This window comes from Wolffia australiana, chromosome 15 (assembly GCF_029677425.1).
Source record: "Wolffia australiana isolate 7733 chromosome 15, ASM2967742v1".
NCBI lineage: Eukaryota > Viridiplantae > Streptophyta > Magnoliopsida > Alismatales > Araceae > Wolffia > Wolffia australiana.
This window is the reverse complement of record NC_135849.1, coordinates 5,242,501-5,255,002: the sequence shown is the minus strand read 5'-3', so window position 1 is coordinate 5,255,002 and position 12,502 is coordinate 5,242,501.

The window sequence follows — 12,502 nt, the reverse complement described above, 5'->3', positions numbered from 1 at the left end:
AAATCTCTCATAGTAAGTAAGCTATGGTGACGTATAGGAGGGGGCATGTTGGCGAGAGGTACATCTTCCCAAAACACTCCAATGATGTTAGAGTAGAGGAGATACCAAGATGTGGACACCAATGGTGTATGATTTGGCGCCAACAATCTAGAGCTGTCTTATTATAGAAGAAAAGGTGCTCCATATTCTCAGCCTACGGAGATGTGGGGCAACAAAATCAACGCAAACTGAGAGATTGACTGACACGAGTCACTCGATCATCAGATGGGAGGCCACAATGCAAGAGTCTCCTGAGGAAGGAGACACGAGTAATGATCTTCCAATGCCAGATTCGGCGACCCCAGTGCTGGGTGGGACATTTCTCACGGAAATGCTTCGAAGAAGAGCGATAAGAGAATGAACCCTCAAGGGTAAGCGTCCAAATAGGATGATCTTGAGAGGGCACGATGGGAGTACTCAGGGCAAGGGATGACATATCGATGGGAAGGCCATGTTGCTCCCAAAGGTGGTGTGTGTCACCCAAGAGTGGCTGAGCCACGGTCAATGTAATTCGATGCGGCTCAAAGTGGGGGTAACGGGCTAGGGGTGCAATAGTAAGCCATGTATCATACCAGGCGTTAATCACGCCTCGACCAACATGCCAACATGTGACCATGGCTATCTGAAACCAATGTCTCTGCCAAGTCTGCCACCTGAGATGGCCCTAGATATCCATCTCACTACACGCCCACTCGCCATACTTTGATGAGATAAATCTCCCCAATGCGGAGTGCGTGGTACGCATACGCCACACGAGCTTCATTTGAAGCATGTCTTGGATGCCCATAAGACGTCTGATCCCTAGACTCCCCTCGTCCATCGACCAATAAGCTTTCTCCCAAGACACCGAATGGTGGCGACTCTATCCATTAAGGTGACCGAACCATAAGAAATGTGTGCATAATCACTCCACAGAGCTGAGGACTATTAGAGATAATTCATGGACCGCAAGAGTATGCAGCAGAATATTCATAAGGACGTGTCAAATAAGTTGAATATGTACTCCATGGGATAGAAAATGAAGCTTCTATCCCTCTAATTTCTTTCTCAATTTGGCCGACAAGGCATCAAAATAATGATGTCTCGCACATCCGATAAAGATAGAGCATCCAAGATAGTTGAAAGGTAGATATCCTCGTGAGTACCTGGTATAGTGTTGGATAATCTGAGAGCACTTTACTGTGGTGGATGGACCGACCATAAAGCTGATCTTTGAGGAATTGACAAGCTGGCCTGAAGCTTGCTCATACGTAGTGAGGACACTCATAAGTTCCTTAATGGGGTTTATATATGCATTAAGGAAAAGGATGGCATCATCTACAAATAGAGAGTGTGAGAGGATTGGGCATCTACAAATATGGCTTCTGTGGTGCACCCTTGATCGGTGTTATGTATGCGACGAGTGTGAGGTGTATCTAATTCCTCAGATATGAAGGCATCGTCATCTTCCTCGCCCATGGAAGCAAGTCCCCTAGTGTCCCCACGTGTCATCACTAGGGAGAGAGACTTGACGATCATTCAAGCATTCCTCTATAGCATGTGGTATATACGATGGGTGGGGATCAAGTAGCAAGGTGGGTAGGTCGGGTGGATGGGGGAGGGGCATGGGGGTTAGGTCGGGTTGGTGGGGAGTGGATATGTCGGGAGGGTGGAGAGATCGATCAATGAGTGGGTGTGAGTGGGCAGGTGGGTGGGGAGGATGGTGAGAGTCAATGGAGGTCAGGGGGCAAGGGGATGGGGCAGGATGGGAAGGTGGTGGTGGACAAGGAGTGTGTGTTGTGGAGGGATGGGAAGAGGAAGATCTAGAGGGGGAAGGTGTAGAGAGGGGATGTCTACGAGCAACCGGGAATGGGGGCAAAGGGTGGGGGGATGAAGGCGGTGTAGAGAGTGATGGAGAGGGCCAAGAAGAGGTGGGCTGAGAGGAGCTGAGTGCAGGAGAAGTCTGAGCAACGTGTGGGGTTCTATGACTTGTCCCTTCCTCAGTGTGGCCTCGCGTGTTTGATCCATTGGGCACCTCTAAAAGGGTAAATGCGTTCGAGGTTAGTGTCGGGTTCCTAACCTCTTTGCCCTTTCCCTATAAGTGGGTAGTAGACAGGGATTTTGTCCTGGGTGGGATTTTGAGGCGCTTATCAGCACCCTTTCTCACCCACTTTGCAGTCATGGAAGTAGGCCTAGCCGGAGTAGGTTTGGTTGATACAGGATCTCAAGGTAAGGTGGGCTGCACATTCAACACACCTTGCGGTGTGGGGGTGGGTCATGTGACCGAGTCAGTTTCTGACGCCTTAGGATATGGGCTTCGCCTCGACGATGTAGTCATCGTATGGCGATGGGGGGAGGTACTCTACCATAGGGGTCGAGATGGTCTGCATCGCTTTTTGGCGACACGTATGGATAGTATGGCCCAAAAGAGTGCAGTGTGTACAGAATTGTGGGAGATTCTCATACACAATGGGCTGGTGGATCAGCTCATTCCTGTTCTGAATAAGTATCATGCGGTGGATAGGCATTAGGAGATGGATCTCCACATAGACCCGGGCATATTCAGGGCGCTTGAACAAAGGGACCTCTTTGTCTAGTCGTATAAAGGACCCGATAGCATCTGCATGTGACTAGGGCTGTGGGCGTAAAGAGGTGAGGTTATATTCTTGTAAAGCCTATTCGCATGGGGACGGAGTGAGGGGAATGATCTCGTGAGCTCATCTACTCTGCCGTCCAGCAATAGGTATGCATCGTGGATCCACTAATAGTCCAAGTGGTACGACTCCAAGCCTTCTGGAAGTCAGCTTCCAGGTGGAAGCAGAGAAATACACTCTGATGGTTACGAGCCTCGATGACCACTTGTTTAATAAAGTTCTCAAGCGCTAGATTTACTCGAGTGATGTCATCGATGAGGGTTCGCTTAGCAGCGAATCTCCCTATTAGGGTGTAAGCGAATAGCGTTGCCATTCGTGAGACCTCCTCTTTGGAGAATGCAACGAGTCACACTCCCTCAGATTTGGTATAACCTCGCTTCAGAGTCCTATGATTGTATAGGGGGGAAATCTGGTCTTAGGGGGTGGTTGGACGACAGCATTCTGTGAAGGCCTAACCACTGTCGCAGCCCAGGTCTTCGGAGTGTCAATCTAGATGGTAGCCCTGGTATCTCTAGAAATCTCGTCTCGCGCGGGTTCCATCAGTGCGATATGTGTTGCTGAGCCTATCGAGTCAAGGTGATCAGGGCCTAGATCCGTGTGGCCTAGGTTAGTCAAGTCATTGCAGGTCATTTGATCATGACATCTCTAACCAAATCAATTGAGTTTACTGGAACCGAATCGATCGAGTGAACTCGATCTAGGTGGACTAAGTCATCTCGGGCCGGAGCGGCAGGGTCAACTTAGGTTGTATCGACCAAGTATCTATCCAAGTGGGATCCGACTGAGTCGACCAGGACGTCTCAGTCAAGGTCAGCTAAGGGGACCAGGTCTAACCCCCCGCCCCCCGATTCAATCGGGTCGACCCAGATTGGATCGGCTCATTTTGTTGGGTCAAACCTAGCCAGTTCAACCAAGTCGACGCAAACTAAATCAGTTAGTTCGACCGGATCAGGCCCGGCCGGTTGGACCGGGTCAACCCCTTCTAAGCTGACCAGGTCGGACCCGGCCGGTTCGGCCGGGTCTACCTGATCTGGGTTGACCAGGTCAACCCGGTTAGAATCGATCGGGTCTACCTGGTCAGACCCAGTCCAGTCGACCAGGTTGACCCAGTCAGATTCGGTTGCATCAACCACGTCGGGTCGACCTAGTCTCCCTGACCGGGGCGGCTGGGTTGACTTGGGCGGAATCGGCCAGGTCAATTGAGTCAAACCCGATCTAGTCGGCCGGGTCAACCCGGTCGCAACTAGCTGACTCGGATGGGCCAGACTCAATTGAGTCAGTTGTGGTAACTCGCCTAGGCTCATCTAAGTTAACGAGTGGGTCATGTTGAGTTGTCTCAGTAGACCTATCAGAGTCGTCCGATCAATGGTTCAACGATGCATCCAATGATGTTGCCAGCTTAGAATAGTCAATGAAATTGGGCGGGACACTCAACAATGAAATTAATGCCTTGTCAGTGTTTAAGGTGTCGGAGTCAGCGGTTGCGCACATGGCACATCCAAGAGTTGAGGATTGATCTATCAAGCTCTGATATTGAGTCTCCATCGTCAATCTGACGTGTGCAAAGCCCCGATTCCCAGAGAAGGGGAGGGTCCACGGGACCATCAGCTGGACCGTCGCGATCGCAACACGTGGTCGCAGCGACGGTCCAAATGGACTCATTGACTGCCACGTTGCCTAGTGTCCTGACAACATTTAATGTTGTCGATGGGCAGATGATGATTTTATTATTATTATTCCTTTTTTTGATTTTTTTGCTTTTTTAATGGATTAGCGCCGCTTGATGCATCCACACTGTCAGAACTGATGACGTGGATACTTTACAAGGCAGACGTTGCTCGACCGTGCTCGTTTGACGTGTCAAACAAGCTGTTATACAACCGTTGGCTGATTTCATTCCCCACACCCATGCTCTCCAACGTGTTTGACACATCAAGCAGGTGGATGTGGGGTTCGTCCAGCTCAGCGACCCCCATTGGATTGCGAGCAGCTCAAAAAATAGAATGAAGGAAAAGCAGCAAGCAAAACTTTATCATCTAATTTGTGCAAAAATAAAGAAATTTAGAGGGGGAGAATTCTACCTACCGATGCACCCTGCCGAGATGAACATATTTAGCACAGATTTGAAGTGTATGTAGCTCCTGAGTCGAGATAATTTTGAAAATGAAAAATCAAAACAAAAAATTACCTTGAAACTTCAATCCCCTCTATTCAGAGTTATACTGCTCCGTTTAAGGTGATTTTTGGATTGTTTCCAATGGATTTAAGCCTTCCAAATCCAATGGAACTTAGTTTCAACTTGATCTGAAGTTGGACGCAAAAGTTATAGCTAAATCACCTCTCATAGAGGAGAGAGAAGCTCTAGAGGAGGGTTAAATCGATCAAACGTTAATTAATCTATATGATGATATAATTATTTTGGAAGGCCAATAAAGGTTATTAGGCCACTCGAGTCATTAACTAGACTAATACATGGCCGTAGAAGGTCACACGCAAATGGTATTTGGACGTCGAAAGATATACTTAAGTTTTGGGGGTTTTGTGAAAAATACCCACTTAGAATAAATAGGAGAAGGTTTTGAATGAAGTTCACCTAGGCCATAATTTTTCAGGTGCCTTTCTTTTCTTCTCCCTTCTCCCCATGACTCTTCTACATGCCCGATGCAATCGAGACGACTTAATGATGATGAGAGCGGGGCTTGTGAAGAGAAAAGAGGAGATCCAACATGCTGAGGACCGCGTGGATACGTCTAGAGGTTGCACACTTGAGCAGTTGGACTTGTCTCGCTCTGGGATGTAAGAAATCTTGGATGTGATCCGTGCCGAGGTACCTTGTTAAATGGTTTTATCAATGCCATGTGATTTTGCTTAAGTCTTTCGTAATCTTTATCCAGATCTAAGCCTTGAGAACCCAACATTGGATTCATTATTTGTGAATTCCTCAAGAGAGATGTGTTTATTCATTCAAATGTGTAGCCTCGTAAAGTATTCTAATGATCTCTTTAATGTTGAATCTTTGCCATCTAGATGATCTATGTTATTGATACCATGTCATTATTACACCATTTTGATCACATTGAGAGTGGAGGGAAGCCAAGGGGAGAAGGGATAATAAGTTTAAGCACATGAATAATTATGTCATGGTAAATTTCATTCACAACCTTGATGTCGAACATCGTCTAGGACGTCGTCCAGTGGACACCGAGTATGATGGCTCGGTATCGATAAGTGAGGATGGTATCGAACGTCGATGGCGTCGTCGTCCAACGGATGCAACCCTATCGGGTTATGTAACTACGACGTGATGAATGGATGTCCTACGTGTCGTATGTGCAAGCTCCGACTCGAGGGAGGTGCCAAACTCCAAGCTTGGACAGGGTCACCGAGTGACGGTGATAGCGGCCTCTCGAACCTCGTCAGACCAATGAAGACGTCTACGGCCGAACGGAATCTATCCATAGCGCTCGCACGTAACAGACGTACTCGTCTGCACAGGTAAGACACTCAAATGTCATAGTTCTCTCAATCTGCCTCTCTCACCTACCTAGCCTGAGCGCGGTGGAGTCGAGACAAAAGTATACTGCAAAAGGTAAATAAATGAGCGTCGAGAGAGGATGGCGTACCTCGTCGGTGTGGCTCACGGTGCATAATTTCATCGACATTGGCGGCGGTCGAAACGGGTGGGGCGGAGAGACGTCAGAGAGCAAACGGCGGCTCAATGAGCAAAGGAGATGTTGGAGCTCTGATAAAGGGATGGAGGAGAGGTCGAGGTGCAGGACCTCGCCGAGCACCCAATCGTATGTGGCACTCTGGCCTCGGTTGGGCTGATAAGGGCGGACCCAAGGTAGGGACCGTGTAGCTGAGAGACAGCCCTAGGTAGCGTAACACCAGATAATTGCACCCCACACGGGGCAACCAAGTGTTCACTACAGCTCGGCAATTCGACGACGAGCTTCGGGAGAAACTCGAGATGAACAGTTCGTTCCAACAAGGCGTGCTGGTAGCACCCATAGAGACCACGGTCAAACAGATCCTACGCCCTCTCGATAGCTAGCTCAAAACAGTTCAGGAGGTCAACCATCGTGACCCCACGCAGAGCTTGATTGTTGTTGCTTGGGACAAAGGGATGGCGCCAGTCACATGGTAGGTGAACTGCCCTCGTCAACCAAGATTATCCACGTCGAGCTCTGACTTGGAGAGGGGTGAAATCCGTTCACTCGATCTACCTGACCGTGGAGTGAACACTCGGTGGCACTTGGGATCCGAATGGGGGGAATTGACGCCCACAGATGCCAGAGTTCCCGAAAATTATCAATGCCCAAAGTGAGCGGGGGGAAAATTGCCTGATTGACAAATTTGATGCCCAAATGTGGGGGAATCTCATCGAGTTTGGTCCCAAATGAAGAATCACCGAATTGTGGAATTTTCGCAGGCAGAATCATCACCTTTTCTGCCAGAGTCTGCCGTGATCGTGCAATGACGGCAAAATTTCACCGACGGACGTCAGCTCCAATCCAACGGCCGAAAGATGTCTCTACGGCAATAAAGGAATCTGGGGAAGGAGTGGCAAACATGTGGCGAGTCTGGAAGGGCAGATGCCTTCCCTCATTGCCCCTCTCACCCCCAATTCTCCCTTTCTTTTGCTCCGTTGATCCTCTTCTCCTCCCCATGTTTTCTTCTCTGAACAAGGAAGGGAGACCAGAAAATAACACAACAATTTCTTTTTCTTTGGTCTTCCTGGTCTGAGGGGCTAGGGCGTCCCCCTCTTCCCTTACAATGGGGGAAGAGGTCAAACAATGTCCCCCCCCTTAGTGGGTCAAAGGGGAGAGAAGAAAGGGTCCATTAAGGGGGCCCTTTTATAATGGGCCCCCTCATTACAAAATAAAAGGGGGAAATAAAGAGAGAAAAAGAAGAAAAGAAAACAGAGAAGACTTTGGCATAAGGGAAGGGTTCCAAATTGGCTAAGGATCCCACCCCGTGACGACGATTAAGGACGTAGGGACACATCACAGACGCAACGAAAACACAACGATGAAACGATGAAAGCACAAAACACGAGAAAGAAGAAGGAAACAAAACATGATAAAGCGAGCAATTTCAAGCATTCTTCAACGATTGTGGCGGGCAACGCGGATGACGTTGTCGACGATCTTTGATGGCGTGTGCCATCGGACCTTCTCCTTGATGGATATCATGTTGTTGTCAAGTTAATCACACCACCATATTTATTTATGTTCATTGAATAAAATATTGCGTTCATTATTATTCTAGTGTGATGTTTATAATGAAGTCCATGAATAAGTGCAATGACATAATGAATTATGATAAGATCATAATACGGAGATCATTAGTCTTTAAACATGCATTCTGAATATTCATATTCGATGGATAGATACGATGGACATCAAATTATCCAAATAGAATAACACTAACTGATCCTATTTATAAGTATACCTGATCTCGTTGCTATAAGTGTGGGGATACTAAGGAAAGATAGTTGGCGTTGTTTGGAGAAAGAATTCATTGAATTGATCTGTATGAATCCCTGAATGATATTATACCTAAAGATCAATCAGGTTGATTCATGTCACGGGTGTCTAAGTGATCCATTCACTTGAAACACTAAGGACATCTCATGGATGGACTACTATATTTTGACTATAACTTACAACCCTCGAATGATAGGATATAAAAAATTCATAGCTCGAATGTAGTAAGAAATTTACAAAAATGATTGAGTGGTCGATATGGGATCATATGCCCTCAATATAAAGGGAGATTGACTAAAGGAAGATGATGCAACAAATCCATGGCCAAAGTAGTGAGGATATTAAAGAAGGTGTTATCCAATGATCCCAATTATGCATTAGTACTAATTGAATGATGGATCAGGGTTTGACGACTAACCATACCCTATGTCAATAGTGAGTCTCGCACGGATGGTGTGTTATACATATATGGTAAACGATGAAGGTAAAAGCTTCATGAGAGAGTTTGAATACTACTTGGTATCTTCTAGAGCACGAGGTATAGCTTGGCATCCCACAAGTTGGAACTTAATCTATAGATAGGGTTAAATCAATCCTTAGTTAATTAATCTGTATTTTGATATATTTAATTAATAAGGTTGGCTAATAATTATTATTGGGCTATTAAAGTTATTAGCTAGAATGATACATGAGCCTAGAGGGTCACAAGCATAAGATCATATGAGCATTGGAGAAAAAAACTTAAATGAAATATAAATAGGGAAAGGGTACTCATTTCAAGCACCCAGTGTTGGGTTCTGTGCTTTGGTTCATCCATGGAAAAATACGTTCCATAGATGCGGAAGCGTGATCGATCGATTCTCAATCGATCTATAAAACAAGACATTTGTAGTACCTTTTGGGGAACTCGTTCCACCCTTGACATTGCCGCTCCGATATCATTCTAAAGCCGTTCACGCGTTCGGCCTCTAGAAGTGTCCACGCGATCACTCGACGCTTGGATCTCCACGTCTTCTTCTTCACTTCTTCTTGAGAATCTTGAAGATCTCCTCACCATGAAGACACTCTTCCTTGGATGAGTGTAGAAGAGAGTGGAGAAGGGGGGCCTCTCAAATGAGGCTTGCATGGGTGCTTAAAATGAGACCCCTTTCCCTCTTTATATTTCACTTAAGGTTTTTCTCAAAAACCCTCCAAAAAAAAATATCCACAAATGCCCTTATGACTTTGTGTGTGTGACCCTCTAGGCCCATGTATCGTTATAGTTAATAACTTTAATGGCCCAATAACATTAATTGACCAACCTTATTGATTAACTATATCAACATATAGATTAATTAAATAAGGATCGATTTAACCCAATCGACAGGTTAAGTTTCCAACCCTCGGGGTGCCAAGCTACACCTCGTGCTCTAAAAGATACCAAGTAGTCTTGAACTCTCTCATGGAACCTTTACCGTCATCGGTTACCGTATATGTATAATCCATCATCTGCGCAAGACTCTCGAACCACTTAGAGCATGGTTTATCGTCAAACCCTAATCTGGCATTCGATTAGTACTGATGCGTAACGGGGATCATTGGAGAACGCCTTCTCTAATATCCTCACTACCCTGGTCAGGGATTTTCCTGCATCGTCTTCCTCGAGTCAATATCCTCTTATAACGAGGGCGGATGATCCCATCTTGACCACTCAATCATCTCCGTAAGCTTCTTACTACACCTAATCTATAACTTATTTGAATTCCATGATTAGAGGCTCATAAGTCATAGACAAAATGTCTGTCTACAGGTTAATTCGATGTCTGTCTCGACTATTGATAAGCCAAAAATAGGGGTAAATTTTATGCAAGTTTAAACCCGTGTTGTTGTCAATTTTAGCTTATACAATAAAATTTATAAAAACTCTACTTAAGATGTGTAGTGATAAGTACGAGTGTCGTCCAAGGGAAGCTAGGAAAGAATCTAATTGATGTTCTTCTTGAATAATTTGAACCTAATTGGGGTTAATTTAATCTTCAACAGAGATTAAATCACCTTAATTAGATGAGAAATTTGGAAAGGGGGGTAGAAGAGATGAGAGGAGTAGATGAAATATGGGGCTCTAAGTTGAATTAATTGATCCAATTGAAAGGATCAAAGAATTCAATTAGAGAGATTAAGAAGAAAATTTAGACGTGTTTTGGTTGGTTCTTTAAGTTTGACAATTCAGTAATAACTACTCTATTGGATAATGAAATGGAAAATTTAATATCCTAGAATGTTAACCCTTTCATAAGTTTTTTTTATTGTTTTCTTTTATTTGCACTTGGAATAGCTAGGAAATCTCTCAATTTCTCCTCTAAATCTGAGTCAGGGCTTGTACATTCCACTCAAGTCAAGCAATTTAGAAGTTCAGACAGGGTTCAAGAAGAAAGATTAAGAAATTCAACTAACAACATCCAAAATACACCAAAAGTTCAAATAGAAATAAGGAAAAGGTACAAATAGGTTGATCCAAGCTGGAACTCCTCTCTGTCTTCAGCTATGATAGATCACCATCAAGAATGAGCTCCCCCTCTCGAAATTTAGCTTTTATACTTAGGTTACATGATAAAACTCACCATTTTACCCCCGTTTAGTAATTAATTTTTATCTATCAATGTAGGCTGGATATGAATGATCCAACCATACATATAGAAAGAGGGGATCAAGAAGAGCAAATCCATAAAAAATCATCTCAATCAGACTTCAGGATCAAAAGTTAATAATAAATGAATTTTAAACCAATTTAGTCCATTGGATTTAAATTCATTTATTTATTCATTTCTTTTTTTAACATGCCATGACGTGTCGCTCTCTCATTGGCTGGCGCATTTTCAATTCTCCTGTTTGCATAAAAGTCATTTTAAAAGCCTGGAATTGCTGCTGGACGCCGCCCAAAAGTAATTGTGTATATGCCCCTTGCTCACTCTCTCTCCTCTGGTTTCTCCTAAAAACATTAAAACAAATATTAAATAATTACAATAAAACAGTGGAATAGTTTAAATAATATCTTTACGCCTGCAACCAGGACCGAAAGCTGTTTTTTAGGGCATCATTGTAACTAAAATTTACGAAAAGGCCCTCAAAGTTTGAAAATAATCTTAATACTCATTTTTTCCTTATAAATATATCCTTTTTTCTTCATAAAAATCCATTTCTACCTCAAATAAATCTCAGAAAAATCTAATAACATCCTAAAAAATCCTAGAAAATTCAAAAAAATTCCTTGATTCATCCCCGTACTAAAAAATCTTGAAATTAAATATTAAACCTGCCATTTTCATTTAAAAATAATTAATTCAAGCTCAAATAAATCCCTTAAAATTCATAAAATTAACAGAAAATTAGGAAAAAAATCAGAAATCACTTGAAACAGTATTTTCATGTAAATATATGATAACAAACCTTTTTAATCTCATTAAATGCATTAAATTGTGCTAAATTACTTGAAATAAAAACCAAAATTATGGTGTTATCAACTATCCTCGAATAGGAATATTTAGAATACATGTTTAAAAACTAGTGATCAATGTATTATGATCTCATCATAATTCACTAAGTCATTGCCCGTATTCAGGGACTTCATTATAAACATCACACGGAATAATAATGAACGTAAATATTTTATTCAATGGACTTAAATAAACATTGTAGTGTGATTGGCTTGACGGCCACATATATCCATCACCCAGACTATCCAGAATTGGGAGCCCCCTTTCTCGATGCTGATCTCTTCTCATTCGACCAAGGAGAGTGTCTTCATGGTGAGAAAATCTTCAAGATTTTCAGGGAGAGTTGAAGAAGAAGAAGGGGAGATCCAAGAGCAACGTGATTGTGTGGATACTTCTAAAGGCCAGGCACATGAACATCGTCAGAACAATCTTAGAGTGGGCAAGTCAAGAGTGGAATAAGTTCCCCATAAGGTACATATGATGTATAATTTTAATGATTGATTAAGAATCAATAACACGCTTCTATATTCATGGAAACCATTTTTTCTTGATAGAACCAAGGCACAGAACCCAACAATCCTATTTATACTTAAAAAATATTTTCATAAAAACCCATAAAATTTATGCTTGTCTTTGATATACAGAAGATCATTTTGTGTGTGACTCTCTAAGCCCATGTGTTAGTCTATTAAATGACTCCAAGGACAAAAGCCTTTTATTGGAAAACCTAATTAATTATTCATATCAACATACAGATAAATTATTTATGGGTTAATTAAATCCAATCAATAGATTGAGTATACATCATGTGGGGTGCCAATTTAGACATCATGCTTTAGAAGATACAAAGGAGTATAATTAGTCTCTT